Source organism: Aquarana catesbeiana, linkage group LG05 (assembly GCF_042186555.1).
Source record: "Aquarana catesbeiana isolate 2022-GZ linkage group LG05, ASM4218655v1, whole genome shotgun sequence".
Taxonomy (NCBI): Eukaryota; Metazoa; Chordata; class Amphibia; order Anura; family Ranidae; genus Aquarana; species Aquarana catesbeiana.
In genome coordinates, this window is record NC_133328.1 from 105,483,142 (window position 1) to 105,502,700 (window position 19,559).

At 42.7% G+C, this 19,559-nt stretch overlaps 1 long non-coding RNA gene across 1 annotated transcript in view; it reads right to left on the reverse strand.

The window, feature by feature from the left end:
- Positions 1-1,608: 1,608 nt before the first annotated feature.
- Positions 1,609-19,559, reverse strand: part of LOC141144391 (uncharacterized) — a 55,942-nt gene continuing 37,991 nt past the window's right edge. Inside the window, exon 3 of the long non-coding RNA XR_012244398.1 lies at positions 1,609-1,811. This is a non-coding gene — a long non-coding RNA (uncharacterized lncRNA). The remainder of the gene's footprint in view (positions 1,812-19,559) is intronic.

A 19,559-nucleotide genomic window follows, 5' to 3' on the forward strand; every position in this document is an offset into this window, starting at 1 on the left:
AGGGAGGCAGTTTCAAAAATGCGCTATTAAAACATGTAAAACGTAAACAAAAAGCTCTTATCACTTTTTGGTTTTGTTAGTATCTAGTTCTCAATTCAATATGTAACATTAGATTTAAAGTGATATTATAATGGAATTTAACCCAATGACTTACTTAACTGTTTCCTAAAACAGTTATATTCAAGGCATGACATGAATGATAACTGTCACAGTTGCTTGTATGTCAACCTGCTTACAAACCAAACTGTCAGTTGTGCAGCACCATGGCAGCTGCAGATCAAACAGAGACTAAGATGGCAGCTTCCTTGCTGAGGATAGAAGGGTTTAGTTTGAATTTAAACCCTGAGTGCCGGTTCACATAGGTGTGATGCGGGAACACTGCAAATCCACTGTGGGTCCTCGCATCGCACCCGACTCGCACGGCAGTTCACACTGCAATATGCGCACTGCTGGGAGTGTCAATACAATGTCAATGACACTCCCATTTCAGCTTGAATATCGCACTGCGAACTGACAGTTTGGACATGAATCGGATCACATGAGTATGAACACCCATGTGATCCGATTCAGGTGCGGACCAAAAAAAGGGTACTGTGCGAGTTTGGTCCAAATGCGATGTGAATTCAGCCATACTATCTGTATGGCTGAAATCGCATCACACGGACATCGCATGTGGTTTGCACTGCAGTGCGTTGCAAATGAAATCACATGCGATCTCACAGAGTGCACATATGTGAACTGGCACTCAGTGTTTTAATCACTGACTGAGTGTGCAGTTTCTTTATCTTTTAATCCTTACTATGTTCCAGTTTAGGCTGGTGCCATGTTGCACCCTATGGAGTCACCCTTGCATGCAGGAACTCGAGTTCTGTCTCTGTACACTCTCATACTGTGTGTATCAATAGAAACACATGGCCCCCAGCCTAGGATGGCAAAACACCCCCTATATTCCTCCTTCCTCCAATCTGACAGACTGACTCCAGATTGCACTGTTCACTGTTAAAGTGGTTCTGAACTAAAAATGTTTTTTTTTTTTTTTTTACCCTAATGTATCATCTGCATTAATAAGGTAAAAAAACTTTCCAATACCTAGTCTGCCCACCCCCATCCCTAGGTCACCAGTCCAGCACTGTTATGGCTCCAGCACCACCAATCTCACTTCTTGGTCTAACAGGAGACACTGAGAGGAGGGAATGGGGGGGAGGACATGGCTTACAGGCACTGTGTGTGTCTATGGACGCACACAGCCCATACAGGTACTCCTTTAGCAGAGGGCTTGCTGAGGGGGTCACCCAGAAAAATAAGGAATGCACAACTCTGGCAGGAGACTGTAAATGAAGAGGTAAGGGGCCGCAGGTAAGTGTAACATCTTTTTTATTTTGATAAAAAATTAACTTTTGAGAGAGCACTGAGAGAGCACGAGCCAGCAGCATTGAAAGTCGTAAACTGCCAGTGCTGGGTGAGAATTTTAACAAATACTATGGAATGTTTAAATTATTGAGCTTAATGTGCTAAGCTAAAAAGCGCTGAGGGCTTAATACTACTTTAAGTCTTCTTATTATAGTGGTCAAAAACAAGATAGTTTTAAAGCACACAATCTGTGGTACATAGATGTTAAAAGAAGATTTTATTCCCATCACATTTCAGCCAGCTAGGGCCTATGAGATTGTTTATTGCAAGAAAATCTGAGACTTCAATCACATATAAATTGCAATGGTCCTTAGAGAGCCCAGGCAAAGGGAAGAGTATTGATTCTTACATGTATGATTATTAGTTCTTGTTAGTGCTTCAGTCCAGTCCAAAGAGGATTCCTGCCACAGAAAAAGGAAAATGATTTGAGCAATGTCAACTGGCTCATATACGGGGTTACTGTGAGCTGAACTTGAGTGGAGAATGATGCATAATTTTTAAAGCTTAAAAAAAGGTTGAAATTGCAATCAGCTGTTTTCTTCTTTTGGTGAGACTTAAAAAAGAAACATACATTGTTTAGTTGGCAACCATGTTTTTGTATGTATGCATATATACTGTATATATAAAGTATCTCACAAAAGTGAGTACACCCCTCACATTTTTGTATATATTTTATTATATCTTTTCATGTGACAACACTGAAGAAATGACACTTTGCTACAATGTAAAGTAGTGAATGTACAGATTGTATAACAGTGTAAATTTGTTGTCCCCTCAAAATAACTCAAAACACAGCCATTTATGTCTAAACCGCTGGCAACAAAAGTGAGTACACCCCTAATTGAAAGTGTCTAAATTTGGCCCAAAGTGTCAATATTTTGTGTGGCCACCATTATTTTTCAGCATTGCCTTAGCCCTCTTGGGCATGGAAAAGAAAAGGTATGGGCGATGAGGAACCAAAGTAGGCACCACATCCCAATAGATAATGGATTTAAAGAATAAGAAAACGGGACTTTAAAGGTGCCAATTAATTAGACAATTTTCTTTAAAAAAATGTATACATTTTATTAAAAAACAATATCTTTAAAATGACAAAGAGTAGTCAAATACAAAAATTTCATACAACATTGCAGCCACTTGTGCTCAACATGTTTTGCCCAAAGGAGCTTCCTCGGGAGACTTATAGTGCTGCAAGAAGTTGGTACTAAGAAAAAAAAATGATTGCAAATATTAACAAATATTAGCATTAGATTGTATTGCGACAATAATAATGTTGCAATAGACATATGTTTGCATTTACATTTCACGAAATTACACATAAAACACAAAATGTTTTGATACAATTAAATTTAATCGATATTCATATCTGGTAAAGATAATTTGAGGTGACCGTAGGTAAAAAAGATTACCATATTCACAAAGATGTCAGGGTATAACCAATTAATCCCTTATTTCCTAGAAATAAGTAAATAGCTGCTGGGATTTTGGAGAGAGAGAGAGAATCGGCAGATGAAATTTCCTAATAAATAGGGGGGCCCAAAATTGAGCATAAAGCAGTGGTAATCCCTCATGCTATATGAGCTTGTTTACTCAGAGAATCAACCAGCAAGATCCTAAAAACATGAGAAGAAAAAGTATGTGTAATATATATATATATATATATATATATATATATATATATATATATATATATGATATCTCATAGAGAAAAATCATTAAATGGCGCGAGACGAGGCAACAAATCAACTAAAGTGGGGAGCGGAACATTCAATCATCCTTATTTATACTCGAGCGACCAATAACTTGTCCAACGTTGGTAGATAAACCCCCTCCAGAAAATTGTTTAATTAATTGGCACCTTTAAAGTCCCATTTTCTGTACCTTTAAATCTCCTGGGCATTGAGTTTACCAGAGCTTCACAGGTTGCCACTGGAGTCCTCTTCCACTCTTCCATGATGACATCACGGAGCTGGTGGATGTTAGAGACCTTGTGCTCATCCACCTTCCGTTTGAGGATGCCCCACAGACGCTCAATGGGGTTTAGGTTGGAGACATACTTGGCCAGTCCATCACTTTTACCCTCAGCTTCTTTAGCAAAGCAGTGGTAGTCTTGGAGGTGTGTTTGGGTCGTTATCATGTTGGAATATTGCCCTAAGGCCCAGTCTCCGAAGGGAGGGGATCATGCTCTGCTTCAGTATGTCACAGCACATTTTAACATTCATGGTTCCCTCAGGAAACTGTAGCTCCCCAGTGCCGGCAGTACTCATGCAGCCCCAGACCATGACACTCCCACCACCATACTTGACTGTAGGCAAGACACACTTGTCTTTGTACTCCTCACCTAGTTGTTGCCACGCTTGACACCATCTGATCCAAATAAGTTTATCTTGGTCTCATCAGACCACAGGACATGGTTCCAGTAATCCATGTCCTTAGTCTGCTTGTCTTCAGCAAACTGTTCCCCGTTCTGCCTAGTGACATGACAGAGATCTACTGCTCCCTGTCATCGGGAGCAGTGATCGCTGTCATGTCAGTGGAAGCCCATCCCCCCCACAGTTAGAACACCTCCCTAGGACACACTTAACCCCTTGATCGCTCTCTAGTGTTTAACCCCTTCCCTGCCATTGTCATTTACACAGTAATCAGTGCATTTTTATATCACTGATCGCTGTATAAATGACAACGGTCCCAAAATGGTGTCAAAAGTGTCCGATATTACTAATAAAAAAAATTCATAATAAAAATGCTATAAATCTATCCCTTATTTTGTAGACGCTATAATTTTTGCGCAAACCAATCAATATATGCGTATTGCCCTTTTTTTCCCAAAAATATGTAGAAGAATACATATCGGCCTAAACTGAGAAAAAAAATTAGTTTTTTTATATATTTTTTGGGGATATTTATTATAGCAAAAAGTAAAAAATATTGCTTTTTTTCCTAAATTGTCGCTCTTTTTTTGTTTATAGCACAAAAAATAAAAACCACAGAGGGGATCAAATACCACCAAAAGAAAGCTCTATTTGTGGGGAAAAAAGGACGTCAATTTTGTTTGGGTGCAATGTCGCACGACCGTGCAATTGTCAGTTAAAGCGACGCAGTGCCGAATCGCAAAAAGTGTTCTGGTCAGGAAGGGGCTGAAGTGGTTAATAAACAGTATTACTCGGTTTTGATCAAACTCTGGTGGTCAATCGAATGTGTGGGTGGTAGTTCACTATATTTCTGGTAATTACTTGTGGGTTTCCCACAGGAAGAAAAGTGGTTGAATTTAACTTAAAATTTCCACTTGAATGTCCAGCTTGGGGCCTCATGCATGCTGGACAGTGGCCATCTCTCCTAGACACCTTTCCTCCTAGAAGCAGCTCTTTCACAGAAAAAAAAACTTGACGCTTGTAAGCACGTGTAACGCGTTTAATCGTGTACAGGCGCGTCAGACACTTGGATGTTAATTCATTTTAATTGGCCAGAATAATAATTTATTCGGGCCACTGAAATGAGCTAATATTCAAGAGTTAACACGCCTAGCATTAACATGTATTAAGACACATTTACCCCCTGCTCATGGATGCACTTGCAGTGGTTTTTTTTCTGTCCCAAAAAGCACCTGCCTCTAAACTCCTCTAAACACCAACAGTATGTGTGTAAGGACACATAGGCTAACATGCAGCGGCATTGAGAGACAGAAAAAAAAGCAGCAGATGCCCCCAAAGACAGCATTAAGAACATCCAGTGTGCAGGAGACCTAAAGGATAAGTTTACCTTTTGCACCATGTAACATATTATACCCATATTTGGGGTGAAACATGTAACGTGTTGCAATTGCCTTCCCCTAGGGTAGGCTAGTGTACATTTAGCCTTAGTGGCAGGGAAAGGTTTCAGATGAGAAAAAAAGCTTAGGGTTCGCAAAGTTCTAGTAACTGCACCTGGACTGTGGGTGTGTGTGTGTTATTGGGGCCGCAACAGACTGCACACACCCACACTCTGCATGTCTTTAGTTTGGGCACAGCTGTCAGAGTTCAATTCCTCTTTAAATCCTATGCTCACAAGCAAATAAAATCTGTCTAAAATCTTCAGAGTGCTGCATAAACCTGCAAGGTCGGTTTTACTATCCTGGCAAGTTTACGTCACTGGCGAGGGGGGATAAAGAGGGTAATGGCACAGGCATTGCCAGCCTGTCTTATACCTCAAGAGGTATTAAGGTATGAGTTCACTTTTCATAACATGTTACATCCATATTTGGGGTGTAACATGTAACATGTTATGAATACGCCGGCCCCCGCACCTCCCCGATCCCGCTGTGCCAGTTAGCAGGGATTCTTCTCCACCCGCCTGCTGTCAAACTTAATTTTAAAAGCGGGGCTTCGCCCACCCAGCAACGTCACTCATTCACGGCGCTTTGTGGATGGAAAACTACAAGGTCCGGCAGCCTTTGCGGCTGTTGGCTTGTAGTTTTCAATTAAGTACCATGGCGCTGTGAGCGCTGTGATAGTTCATTCAGTCTTCCTATCAGCATGTATCAGCTTCCTCATATGAGGTGCGATAAAGCCGATACACTGACAGGTCTGCAGGAGACCTGCATGGCATCAGCGATCTGCTGATCGCTGGTGCAATGCTTTACAGGCTTACAAAAAATAATAAATGCACATTTTTTTTTAACTGCAAAAAAATGTGCATTTATTATTTTTTCAGAAAAGGTGAACTTATCCTTTAAACCCAAAGCACCAATATCTTATATTGTAGCTTACCAATCACTAGATGTGGTGGCTGCATCAGTTTTCTTTTGTTTGGCTTTTTTCCTTTTTTTTCTTCACCTGGTGATCTGGCCAGTAACACACCTCCGGTCTTAGGGAGACACAACTCTGGAGGGATGAGCATAAGAGGCACAGCAGACAGCAGCATTGTCAGTCTGTCAGTCTGGGGGGGGGGGGGGGAGTAGTGTTAAATGTTTATGCGGATTTATGTACACTAACAAATTGAAGCCAAACTCCAGCTCACACTTTATAAGCCGTTAAAGCAAACAGTTTGATTTCCTTTTGGGATAAAGGTTTTGCATGAATAAATTAATGCTGTGTTAGTCGGTTTGTCTTATCCATATAAACTGATACATTCTGCTGGAGAGTATGTGCTTTTTGAAAAACAACAGACTTGCTGGCTGGATCACCAGATAAAGATAGAAGATAGAAAGCCTAAAAAAGGAAACTAATACAGCCATCATATATAGGAATGGCTAATCTGCAATATAATAAATGTTTGCTTTTTGGGTTTAATACAGCTTTAAGGAGGACAACAAAAACACATCTTATTGATGACCCACAAGAGTTCTCAGCTGACCATCATGTGTCTACCAACACTGAAACATCGACTGTGATCTCATATCTAGGGGTTGCTTAGACTACCAAGGCAGTAAGTGCAATCAAGTGACTTAAATCTTGTACAATCAGCTGATCTATGTCCACATATGCACTATTTTTATGGGTGTTGGCCTGCAAAAGATTTGCAATCATGTAATTGATTACAGTGACTGGGGATGAAAGGGTGATTTTGGCACCAAATTATGGATTTCGCTGTTGGTGAAATTTCACCAAAGCAAAAACTCCTTTTCCATTGCTTACCGTGACTGTGCAATGCTGTAATTTAGTCTCAAAGCAGAAAGTATTAGCGCCTAATCTCCTCCATAGATTTGAATGAGGGAAGGAGATTAGTGTCCATTAATCACTTATTCATGGCATGTACTAGTGATTCCTTTACCAGGAGATTTCTACAGACTCAGAGATGAAACATCATGCAGAGTCCCTTCTCTAAAGCTGGTCATACCCTTATAGATTTCGTCTGTTTAGCCTGTGGACTGAACAATAGAAATCTAACAGATTCCTCCTTCTATGCCAAAAACTATGGATAAACAAATCTGTCATGCTGGCTATTGTATTCTGACAGCTAGTGCAGTTAGCTGCATTCATTTTTTTTAACGTTTTTTTTGGTGTAATGGTGGCATATACGTCATTTTACCCTGAATGCAATACTTGTGCATTTGGAGAAACAGGCTGTATGTGCAGATAAATGCTGATGTACAGGATTAGTATGGCCACATACAGACTTTCACTTGTATGGCTGGCTGTATGCACACCTGCTGCTCCCTGGGTGCGGGAAAGCACTAGGAATTTTATGTTTCAGCACGTTTGAGCTTCTAAATATTCGTGTACATGAGGACTAAGTTGTAAGAAGGCAAAGTGGATGGCAAAACGTAATCCGTAGTATTATGCCCTGTACACACGATCGGACATTGATCAGACATTCCGACAACAAAATCCATGGATTTTTTCCAACAGATGTTGGCTCAAACTTGTCTTGCATACACACGGTCGCACAAAGTTGACGGAATTTCCGATCGCCAAGAACGCGGTGACGTACACCACGTACGACGAGACTAGAAAAGGGCAGTTCTGAACCAAGCGTGGCACCCTTTGGGCTCCTTTTGCTAATCTCGTGTTAATAAAAGTTTGGTGAGAAACGATTTGCGCTTTTTCAGACTCGTGGTTTTCAGATCGTTTTCTGCTGTTCAGTTTGTGCTTGTGGGTTTGTATCTGCTCTTCAGTGCGTGCAGTCAGTTCGTATTGGATTATTCAGTGCGTTCTTGTCCGCTCGTTGCTGTTTTTCAGGTCGCATTTCACAGGCCTTGCAGTTCTTCGGTGCGTTGTTACTTCGTTCTGAGCAGCCGACCGTTTTCTGGCCATGTTGCGTATACGTACTCCTCGTAGAGTTTGTGCTGTGTGGGGGCTTGGTGTTGGGGTCCTTACCTTGACACAAGTCCAGTCCATGAACAGGGTGGGGAGGAGTTCATGAACCAAGAATTGGTTGCTCCAGTGTGACCAGTTCTGTCATATGCCTTTGCTCCATGAGATCCGTGAGAATAATCCTGATGATTTCAGGAACTTTCTCCTGATGACGGACCCCGTATTTCACCGTTTGTTGGCTTTGCTGACCCCTTATATTAGCAGGCAATATACCTGCATGAGGCAAGCCATCACTCTGGAGCAGAGGCTAGTTGCCACCCTGTGGTACTTGGCGACGGGGAGAAGCCTGCAGGACTTGAAGTTCTCGACAGGCATCTCCCCCCAGGCTCTGGGGATCATTATCCCAGAGACCTGTTCTGCCATCATCCAGGTCCTGCAGAAGGATTATATTAAGGTAAGATTTTTATCCTTTAATATCACATTTTATTGTATTTAATGTTTAATAATATATTGTATTTCTTTCCTCATTCCCTAATTACCATGATTGGAATATGCTGTGAATGTCCCCTTTGTCCTCATGCATGCTGGATTTTTATGTACTTATTTTTTTGTCCTTCATGCATATTTGCCTTCACTTACCTCCCCAGCATGCTCTCCTGGCCCTATATTCACCTCATGTAGTCACTTAACAGTGTATTTTGTCAACTCCATAGTAGTGCTTTACCCTAAAAACCCCCTAAAACAATGGTTCTCAACTCCTGTCCTCAGGACCCACTAACAGGCCAGATTTTAAGTAGTACCTTGGGGAGATGCAGACTAAGATACTGCAATCAATGAGCAGCAAATGATATCACCTGTGATGTATTTCAGTTATCTTGCAAACCTGGCCTCTTAGTGGCTAACTTTGCCAAACCCATGCACACTATACCCATCTCTTTTGTGGTCAGATGTATGGATGAATTCCCCAAAGCATGTAGTGCAAGGGCCTGCCTGTATACTTTCAAATGGTACTGTTTAAAGTTTTTGTATACTATTATTATCTTGATAGGTAATAGCAGAATGTCCAAATGTGCTAAAATGTGTACAGTGTGTATTTATATCTTTGTATTATGACACTTCTTACCTGTCCAGTGGGCTGTCGATAGTGTAAGTAAGGAGGGGCTGGCCAAAGTAATACACATTATTTAGGCATTCATCTCTCAATGAAGTGGAGAGGGTTACCTGTCCAAAAGATCTCCCCCTCCTAAAATGTTAGAAATGGCCCATGAGAGGAGGGGGGAGGGGGAATCTGATAGGTGGACCTTATACCTTGGTCTTTCAAAACTCTCTAAAATAAATGTTATACTGATGTTGGCCAAGAATGTTTGTGTCTAATCTGCTTTCCCTCTTTAGGTGCAAAATGATTAATTTTTTTTTCTTGTTTGACTCCACAGTTTCCTTCCAACCCACAGGAATGGCAGACTGTGGCCTCCCATTTTGCCCAGCGATGGGACTTTCCTAACTGCAGAGGGGCAATTGATGGGAAACATGTCCACATCATCCCACCACCCAACTCGGGGTCATACTATTACAACTATAAGGGGTTCAATAGTATTGTGATGTTGGCGGTGGTGTCAGCTACTTATGAGTTCCTGTATGTGGACGTGGGGAAGAATGGCCGGATGTCCAATGGTGGAGTCATCGCCCAGACGGAGTTCTACAGGCATCTCCAGAATGGCAGCTTGGACTTGCCACCTCCAGAAGACAATGTGGAAGGACTCCCATTTGTCTTCGTTGCTGATGAAGCGTTTGCGCTGGGGGACCATCTTATGCGGCCATTCCCTATGAGGACCCTCACCCTGGACTAGAGGGTTTTTAATTACCGGCTGGCCAGAGCCAGAAGAGTGGTGGAGAACACATTTGGAATCATGGCCAGCCGGTTCTGCCTATTTCTTACATCCATACACACGGCAGGGTAAAAACTGAATCATATCATCCTGGCATGCTGTGTTCTACACAACTTTTTAAGGCAAAATTCTGCCAACTATGCTGCCTCAGTTGGGCCTGAGGCCGGAATTCATAATGAACCAACCCTGACGGCGCTTAAAAGTGGCCGTCCTGGCTTGCCCCCCCAAGTGCCCGTGAGGTCCGTCTTAGATACCTTGATTACTTTGCGGGTAGGGGGGCCATCAATATGCCAGACAATGTCTGAAACATTTTTAAAATAAAAAAATCGTTTTAACTACTAAAATCTTTGGTGACATTTACTGCTTGTGTTTCTTTTAACTGACTCTTACAGAAATGTGGTGAGTCCTGAAAATGGCGTGATTGTGTAACATTACAAAGCACTGTTGGGTGTTATTTACTAAAGGCAAAGACACTTTGCACTACAAGTGCACTTGAAACTGCACTGAAACTGCACTTGTAGTGCAAAGTGGATTTTCCCTTAGGAAATAACCCCCATTGTCACAGAAAACACCAATTTGAGCACAACAAAAGTTTGGCAGCATTGAAACAATAATCCACACATTCTTGATTATCAATCTTTTTAATACCAGCACAACCACATGTGCCTTTAGAAAAGGTTTTTAAAACAAACCAACATGTTTGTTGTATAACAATTTTTTGGGTCACATTACTAAAAATAGAAATGTCCGTTTAAGGTAAAACAGGCATGTTTAAAACCAACAAGAAAGACACAAATCTGGAACTTACAAAGTTCAACTTTTAAAGAAATTGAAGGCAATATCAGACCTGAGTATTTATAAACTGTGTTTGATATTACATTCAGATGGGGTGAAGTCACGCCTGGAAAAGCCAAATTTTGAAGATGCACACAAATTGCCGAATGTCAACATGTGCTACCTGCCATCACGGGTGATTAAGGAACGTGTTTTGGGGGTGCAACCCCTTCCTCCCAGCTACTTTATTATTGAGGAAGGGGTTGCACCCCCAAAATGCATACATTGATCTCCCGTGATGACACTGTGTGCATCTTCAAAATTTGGCTTTTCTCAAATCTGTCAAAAAAGAAGAGAAATTTTGAGATTAGAAAAAGCACCAAAGAGAGAAGGGATTTGGAGGTGTTTCAAACTCGCCCTAAAACATCAAGGATGTTCTTCATTTTTTTTTGAACATCATTGATGTTTTATGGATGTTTTCCAAGTCCCTATTACACCCCATGATCTCCCCGATCAGGATCTGTGCACTTTCACTGGTGAAATGCCCTGGATCCACAACATCATGATCACCTAAAAAGATAGAAACAAAAACACACCATGTATTATAAATATACCGGCATCCATCTCTTACCTGAGCCTGTGGTCGCAGACACTCACCTGTTGTGGTGACAATTTCCACCACATCTCCTTCCTCCTCCTCCTCCTGTTGTCTTTGGTGGGTCTCCACTTCTTCCTGAGGCGGGGGGTCTGTGGTCTCCTAGGATGAGGGGTGTCCTCCGAGTTTTTTCTCCCCTATGTAAAAAAAAAATAGGTATACTTAGCATACAGATATTTGATGACATAAATAGGAATATGAAACATTGCTTGGAAGTGGGGTACAACTGTTTGTTTTGGCAGAGTTCCAAGATGAAGAAAAATTTTTGTCCTTTGTCAAGCTTGAATACTTACCTGTTTTGTATAAGCTTCACAGATGGAGTCACCCCTATAGTATACACTGGAGTACCTGTGTGGGACCCCCTAATAAAAAGGGTGTTCTTGTGTCCCACACTAACTCCAGCTCCAGCGTCCAGATGTGTAAACTGCTGCTGAGTGTCCTCTCCTTACACAGAATCTAGTTTGCATAACATTCTAGTTACAAACCCATCTACAGAACACAATTATTTTAGTAGGCCATAAAAAATTTATTCAAATGCATATGGCCAAAACAATGGTGTTTTCTAGGCCGAACGAACAATGTTTCATACGAATGAACAATGTGCCCATGAACATGAAAGTTGCCATTTTAAACTGTACAACAGTAAAGAAAAGCACATGGAGCAGCACGAACGTAATAAAAATAAAGAATAGGAACACAGGACAACTACTTACTTTTTTGCAGCACTCTCCTGATCCTTCTGTACTGCTTGTGCTCCCTTAATTTGAGGTCCAACCACCGCTTCCTGAGCTGATCCTTGGATCGTCGTACCCCGAATTTCTGGTGCAGACTCTTGACCACTTTCGCCATGATCTTGGCCTTTCGGACATTGGGGTTGGGGTAAGGTCCATACTTCCTGTCATAGTCGGCCTTCTTTAGGATGTCGACCATCTCCACCATCTCCACAAAGGACATATTTGATGCCTTAAATCGTCTCCTTCTGGATCAGGACGTTTCAGGCTCCGGGCTTTCCTCCTCCTCGTTGCTGTAATTACCAGACACCTGCTCTGTCTCCGCCATGTGCTCTTCCCCCACTGTGACGAACAAGAAGGGGCGGGGAATAGACTAGAAAAAAGGTCAGGGGCGGGCGGAGTTTCATGCATGCGCAGTGTCTATAAAGCGTAACACGCGTGCGTAGTACGTATGATCTGTGAGCAGAGGAAGGAGTATAACGAAGGTAAGATTTAAAATTGGGCCTATACTGCTTCTAGATTGAGGCCTGTATTTGGAGAAGTTTAGAAGACTTTAGGCTGACATTAGGGTTTGTCTTGTGTTGTGTCTTGTGTTGTGTCTTGCAGTTAAAATGGATATCTTGAAGGATCATGACTTTATGCCAATCTTCATAGATATGTTCAGGGAGCTACCCTGTCTGTGGCAGATAAACCACCCTGATTATAAGAACCAAACAAAGAGGAAGGCAGCGCTGGATAATTTGCTGCAATTTGTGAAGTCGGTGATCTCCACGGCCTGAGGAGCACTTATCTAAGGGAGCACAAGAAGGTCCAGGATTCCCAAAGATCAGGAGCTGCAGATGACATTTATGTCCCCAGGCTGTGGTACTATGACAGACTGCATTTTCTGTCAGACCAGAGTGAACCCAGGTCATCACTCTCCACTCTTCCTTCCACGCTTCCTTCCCCCCCAGCTGAGGCTTCTGACGCCCAACCTGGGCCTTCCAGGCAGCAACATGTGGAGGAACCCAGCTTGAGTCAGGTATAACATTCTTCTAAATATTGCTGGTTGTCCAATCAATGATGTTAAATATATGTTAGTTTGGAGTACTAATCTATTATTGTGATTGATGAAGCAAAAACTAAAACGATGTCCCTTTTTCATACACAGGAAAGTTTCAGCCAGGAGGTGGCCGGGCCAAGCAGGCTGCCCAATACCCAGGTCCCTCCCCTCCGCCTTCAAAGAAAAAGTGGCAGGAAGAGGTGCAACCTGGAGGAGGCTGCCATAGGCCTATTTTGGAAGGCTACTGAGGCCCTCAGAACACCCCACAGTGTGGAGGAGGACTTTGCTGCCATAACTGCATGCAAAATGATGCAGATGGAGGAGGGCCAACGACTCTTATGTGAGTTTTCAATTTCGGAAGCTCTAAATAAGGGGTTGAGGGGCCAAATCACATGTGCAACCCACATTTGTCAGCTCACCCATAGTCCTCCTCCTGCTCCAGGTCATAATCCTCCTCCTGCCACACCTCCAACACCAGAGCCACAGCCGGGAAGGAAGCGTGGAAGGAAGACCAGAGAGTGATGGCCTGGGTTCAGTCTGGTCTGGCAAAATATGCAGCCTCTTGTAGTACCACAGCCTGGGAACATACATGTCATCTGCTGCTTTCAGGATCTCTAGGACTTCTGGACCAGACTGCACTCCCTTACATATGGACTCCTCAGGCCACCAATTTTGCTGTAAAATAATTGATGTGTGCCCTGGGGGTCAAAGGCTTCGCCAATTTATTATGTTTATCCAGCGTTGCCTCCCTCTTTGTTTGGTTCTGAGCCCTTAATAAAGGAATTTTTGTTTCAATTATACTCGCCTATGTGTGTTTTCCTTCAAAAAGGACAGTTTGTTTGTGAGGATTCAGGTACATTTCAAAAATACAATGTGAAATTAACAAGGGACACCAACACCAAGTAATCTCCTTGAGATTAAATAATACAAGATAATAATGGTGTTGTGGTAACTTGACACACAAAACACACACAAAAATATTCTGGAGTAAAAAAAAAATTAAAAACAAAAAACGATCAGCCTTGAAAAAAAGACAAACTAAAAAAATAATAATATATATAATTTGTGTCAGATGTGACAAATCAAAATATATTGAGGGAATCACGATAAATAATAAAGAAAGAAGTTTGTAAGAAGTGTGTGTGAATATGAGCAGCAAAACTACTTCATTCTTCTAGCATTATAAAGAAGAAGAGAGTGCGCTGTATTAAACTATTTTAAACATTGCAGCCTGACGAAAGTGCTCTATCCATTCCGAACGCTAATTTTACCAGACCGAGCTGTTCCGTCTCGGAATTTCTTCTGAGCATGTGTGGCACTTTGTGCGTCAGAACTGGCCACACACGGTCGAAATTGACGCGATCGGATTTTGTTGTCGGAAAATTTTATAGCCTGCTCTCAAACTTTGTGTGTCGGGTAATCTGATGGAAAATGTCCGATGGAGCCCACACACGGTCGGAATTTCTGACAACAAGCTCCGATCGCACATTTTCCGTCTGAAAGTCCGACCGTGTGTACAAGGCATTAGGGTGATGGCCGTCTGTTTAATACATTAGTCCCCCTGGGGGTTGAATATGGGGTAGACCAACCCTCCACTAATATTGGGACCTGTTTCTGCTAAAAAATTTAGAGCACCCGTAGTTGGCTTTGAATGCCGCCTATGTTCTTCATAGTAGGTAACCAGAAAGTTGGAGGATTGTAGAGGGTAAAATGCTATACTGAACCAGCCATGTTTGATGGAACCATAAAGTAATGAAGTGCTACATTGCCTAGAACTGCTTAAGGATCAGTTCACACTGGGATCACACAGTTATCGCACATAAGATGCCGCTCAAACCGACACGGTGCTTGCAAAATGTGCGGCCTCAGCCAGCGCTGCCCTGGCCATGCACACTGACCTGTTTTACCCCGCCCAATGGGTTTGGTCACCTCTGACCAAGCGCCGATGGGCAGGGAGAAACGCATCAGTGGGCATCGCTGAAGTAGGGCTGGCTGAGGCCACACATTTTGCAAGCACTGTGTTGGTTTGAGCGGCATCTTATGCACGATACTTTGACACTCTGGATTAGTGAACCAGATGCCTGCTCTCATCTTCTCAGTACCAGCGGGGAGACACCCAAGCCTCAGTTTTAAGCGGAGCTACAAGCTTTATCATGATCACTGGGATCACACGCTTGCCACGTATTCCTGTGTGGGGTGTATTGATGACCATTTATTTCAAAAGGCTGCAAAACGTACCAGACCATGAAAAGGGTTGAGTTTGCACTGCTTTTAAAAATGCACTGCACCAAACCAGTACCATGCTATTTGATGCCTGCAAACGCACTGTTTTTGCATTCTGCATTTGGGTTGCCGTTCACAATACATTGCAGATCGCAAAGGCAATGCATCAAAATGCGGTGCAGAAAACACACACAAAACGTGCCTTTCCCATACTGCGTTCTAGTGTGAATCAGCCCTAACACCATGTTGTACAGAATGGTATGATGGCTGTTGCAGGAGTAAAGGCAAAGTTCCAGCCACTGTCATATTTAAATTAGAGCGTCATTCATTCATAGATACTACAAGGAATGGACTAGTAGTTCTCAATGGACTATGATTGTGAAAATCAGTGCACTCATAGTCCACTGAATCTTCCACCAGCGCTGTAACTGACAGCTAATAAAGAGGTATGTGCAGAGAGCTGAAGAAAGAGTTTGGAGGAGCCTGACATTTCATCTGTGATCAGATGCTTTGAAGGCTCCTGTAAATAAAAATAATAAATGTAAATGTTTTTTTCCATCAAAAACATACATTTATTTTATGTTAAAGGTAAACCTATCCTTTAAGCATATCTAACACCCCCCTCCCCCCAAACAAAAATTATATAAAGCAACATATAAGTCCTAAAATGGGGTTCTTGTTTTAGTTTTTCTTTTATGTTTACCTGGTAATCCTGCAAATAACACACTTTCTGTCCTAGGGTGACTACGATCACTCCCGCCACACCAGAGAACAGTTGGTGCCCAGAAGAAGGAAAGTCAGTCCCCTATCTGGAGCATGTGTTGGTAAAACTTGTCACCCGGATGTATTTCAGCCGAGTGAGTGCCATGGCCTCAGGCAGACCTGGTCTGGAACCACAGAACTGGGGCCCCTACAGATCAGTTGTAAAGTATTTGTGTAATGCCATTGCCAGAGACCTTCCAGCTGTGGCAATAAGGTGTCTCATCAGCGCCTGGTTTAACCATGTAAATACTGCACCACATTTGTGTGTGGTACATGAGCATACCTCCCAACTTTTTGAGAAGAGAATGAGGGACACCAAAAGTATGCAGGCATAGAACACATAGAACACACCCCTTGCCATGCCCCCTTTATTCTGACTCTGATTCCTGTGAAGCGACTATCCCTTGTGAGACCTCTATGCCTAGCCTGTATAAGATATAATCACTGAGGACAATCCTCATCAGATAGTTTGAACTCTCCAAATAGAGGATTCCATCCACAAGATGCTTTTATTCTGAACATCAGGTTACAGCAGTTGACAGGATACAAACAGATGAATAGGTTGTAATATTTATGTGGTAAAAAAATGATATTGTCTGTAGCTTACAATGCAGAATACATGTGTCCTGCTACATGTGGTCTGTTAGCTGCATCCATGACACAGGAAGTACAAATCACAGGAAGAAGGGTGGAGCATTACAGTCAAAGGAAGTGTGTCATGCATAAGGGAAAATAAACTTGAGAAAACAAGTGCATTACCACAAAAGGTCACTAGATGACAGCATGTGAACTAACTATAAACATCCATAGAAAACTGTTCAGGGAAACAATATATGTAAATTCTATGTCCCATTGGGGCGGCACACCCTTAAAGGACAATTGTACAAAAAAACAAGATTGGTTAAACCCACAAGTGCTTTTTTTTACCACTACTATTTCTTTATATTGTCTTTTAGAATTTACAAATGCAGCAATTTAGAAATCAGATAAAAGGTTTAGCGCTGGAAAACACTTTTTTAAGATAAAAAGTGCATTTTATATACAGCTATATAGAGCAGACCAAAATGAGGGACAAATGAGGAGGAATGAGGGACAGAGGGACATTGCTCCAAATCAGGGACAACCCCTTGAAATCAGGGACAGTTGGGAGCTATGCATGAGGCATGTGGTTGCAGGGTGTTTGCAGCATAGCCCCATTCACTTGAATGGGCCATGTTTGGTTGCAGTACTGCTTTTGGAATGTGACAGGAGGAATTATTTTTGCTGCAGTGTGTGTACAACACTGTTTGGTTGCCTTTGCAGCTTAAAGGGGGGGGGGGGGCTAAAAACACGTTTCAACCTTGGTTTTACTGTCAACAGCGAGTGTAAATGAGCACTATGAGAATTTCAAGCTGAACTCTGGGGTAAGCAAATATTCTTTAACCGCTAAGCCACCGCCCACCGTCATATGACGGCTGGACGAGGCTTCTATTGTTCTGGGAGGACGTCATATGACGTCCTCGCCTTCCGAGCCACTAGGGGGCGCGCGCGCGCCGCCGGCGGCGCGCGCGCGTGCCCGCTGCGTCGCTCGGGACCCGGTGCGCGTGCCCGGCGGCCGCGATGTCCGCCGGGCACCCGCGATTGCCGGGTAACAGAGCAGGAGCGTGGATCTGTGCATGTAAACACAGATCCACGTCCTGTCAGAGAGGAGAGGAGACCGATGGCGTGTCCCTTGTACATAGGGACAGCGATCGGTCACCTCCCCCAGTCAGTCCCCTCCCCCCACAGTTAGAATCACCTCCTTAGGTAATACATTAACCCCTCGAGCGCCCCCTAGTGTTAACCCCTTCCCTGCCAGTCACATTTACACAGTAATCAATGCAATTTTATAGCATTGATCGCTGTATAAATGTGAATGGTCCCAAAAATGTGTCAAAAGTGTCCGATATGTCCGCCGCAATATCGCAGTCACAATAAAAATTGCAGATCGCCGCCATTACTAGTAAAAAATAAATAAATAAAAATGCTATAAATCTATCCCCTATTTTGTAGACGCTATAACTTTTGCGCAAACCAATCAATATACGCTTAGCGCAATTTTTTTTTACCAAAAATATGTAGAAGAATACGTATCGGCCTAAACTGAGGAAAAAATTTGTTAAAAAAAAAAAAAAATTGGATATTTATTATAGCAAAAAGTAAAAAATATTGTGTTTTTTCAAAATTGTCCCTCTTCTTTTGTTTATAGCGCAATAAATAAAAACCGCAGAGGTGATCAAATACCACCAAAAGAAAGCTCTATTTGTGGGGAAAAAATGATAAAAATTTCATTAGGGTACAGTGTAACATGACCGCGCAATTGTCATTCAAAGTGCGACAGCGCTGAAAACTGAAAAATGGCTTGGGCAGGAAGGGGGTGAAAGTGCCCTGTATTGAGGTGGTTAAATACAAGAGTCATGTGTATGAATTGTTTTCCATGAATTTTTGGTGTGGTGTGCTTTACATATTTCTTCCAGATCTGTGCAGTAATCCAGTGTGAAATGTACCTCTGTGTAGGAGCTTCCTATAATAAAGACCAATCACTGCTGCTTTCTCGCCTTGTGCAGGATGACGTGTCTTGTCTCTGCCCTATTCTGTAGTTTTCTGCAGGCAGCCTGTAGTGGGTAGGAGTCTGCTGGGTCCCTCCCATAGTTCTGCTCTCTGCACAGTCTAGGTACAGCCTAGTGATGATGTCACTGTTATTTTTTCAAGGTACTAACTTGGTTTGCAAAAACATTTGTGAATATTTTTGGCTACTGAGGAATATGTTTACCTAAAGGTTTCTGCACTTTAAAACCAATTGTATAGGGCTCGTTCACACTGCCCACATGATAAATGCTCTCTTTTGGGCTAAGTTCACATCTATGCCTGCCAGGGCTGGATGTAGCCTGTCTGATGTGGGGGTGCATTAAAAAATGTCAGGGGATGTGGGGTCAGCCATGCAGTATATGGGAGTTAGTAGGACAATGTACAGGGGGTCAGCAGGGCAGAGGATAGAGTCAGCAGTTTTCAGGGCAGTGTACAGAGACCATTAGTTTGTGGGACGGTGTACAGGGGGTTATCAGGGCAGTGTACAGAGACCATTGGTTTGTAGGACAGTGTACAGGAGGTTATCAGGGCTGAGGATGAGAGATCAGTAGGGGGGTGTACAAGAGTCAGTAGGGGAGAGGATAGGGGTCAGCGTGGTGGAGGACAGGGTTCAGCAGGGCACATGACTGGGGTCAGCAGGATGGAGTTATCAGGAAATGAGTCAGGGGTCAGTAAGACAGAGACCAGGGGTCAAAAGGGCAGTGTACAGGGTTAGCAGGGCAGGGTACAAGAGGTCAG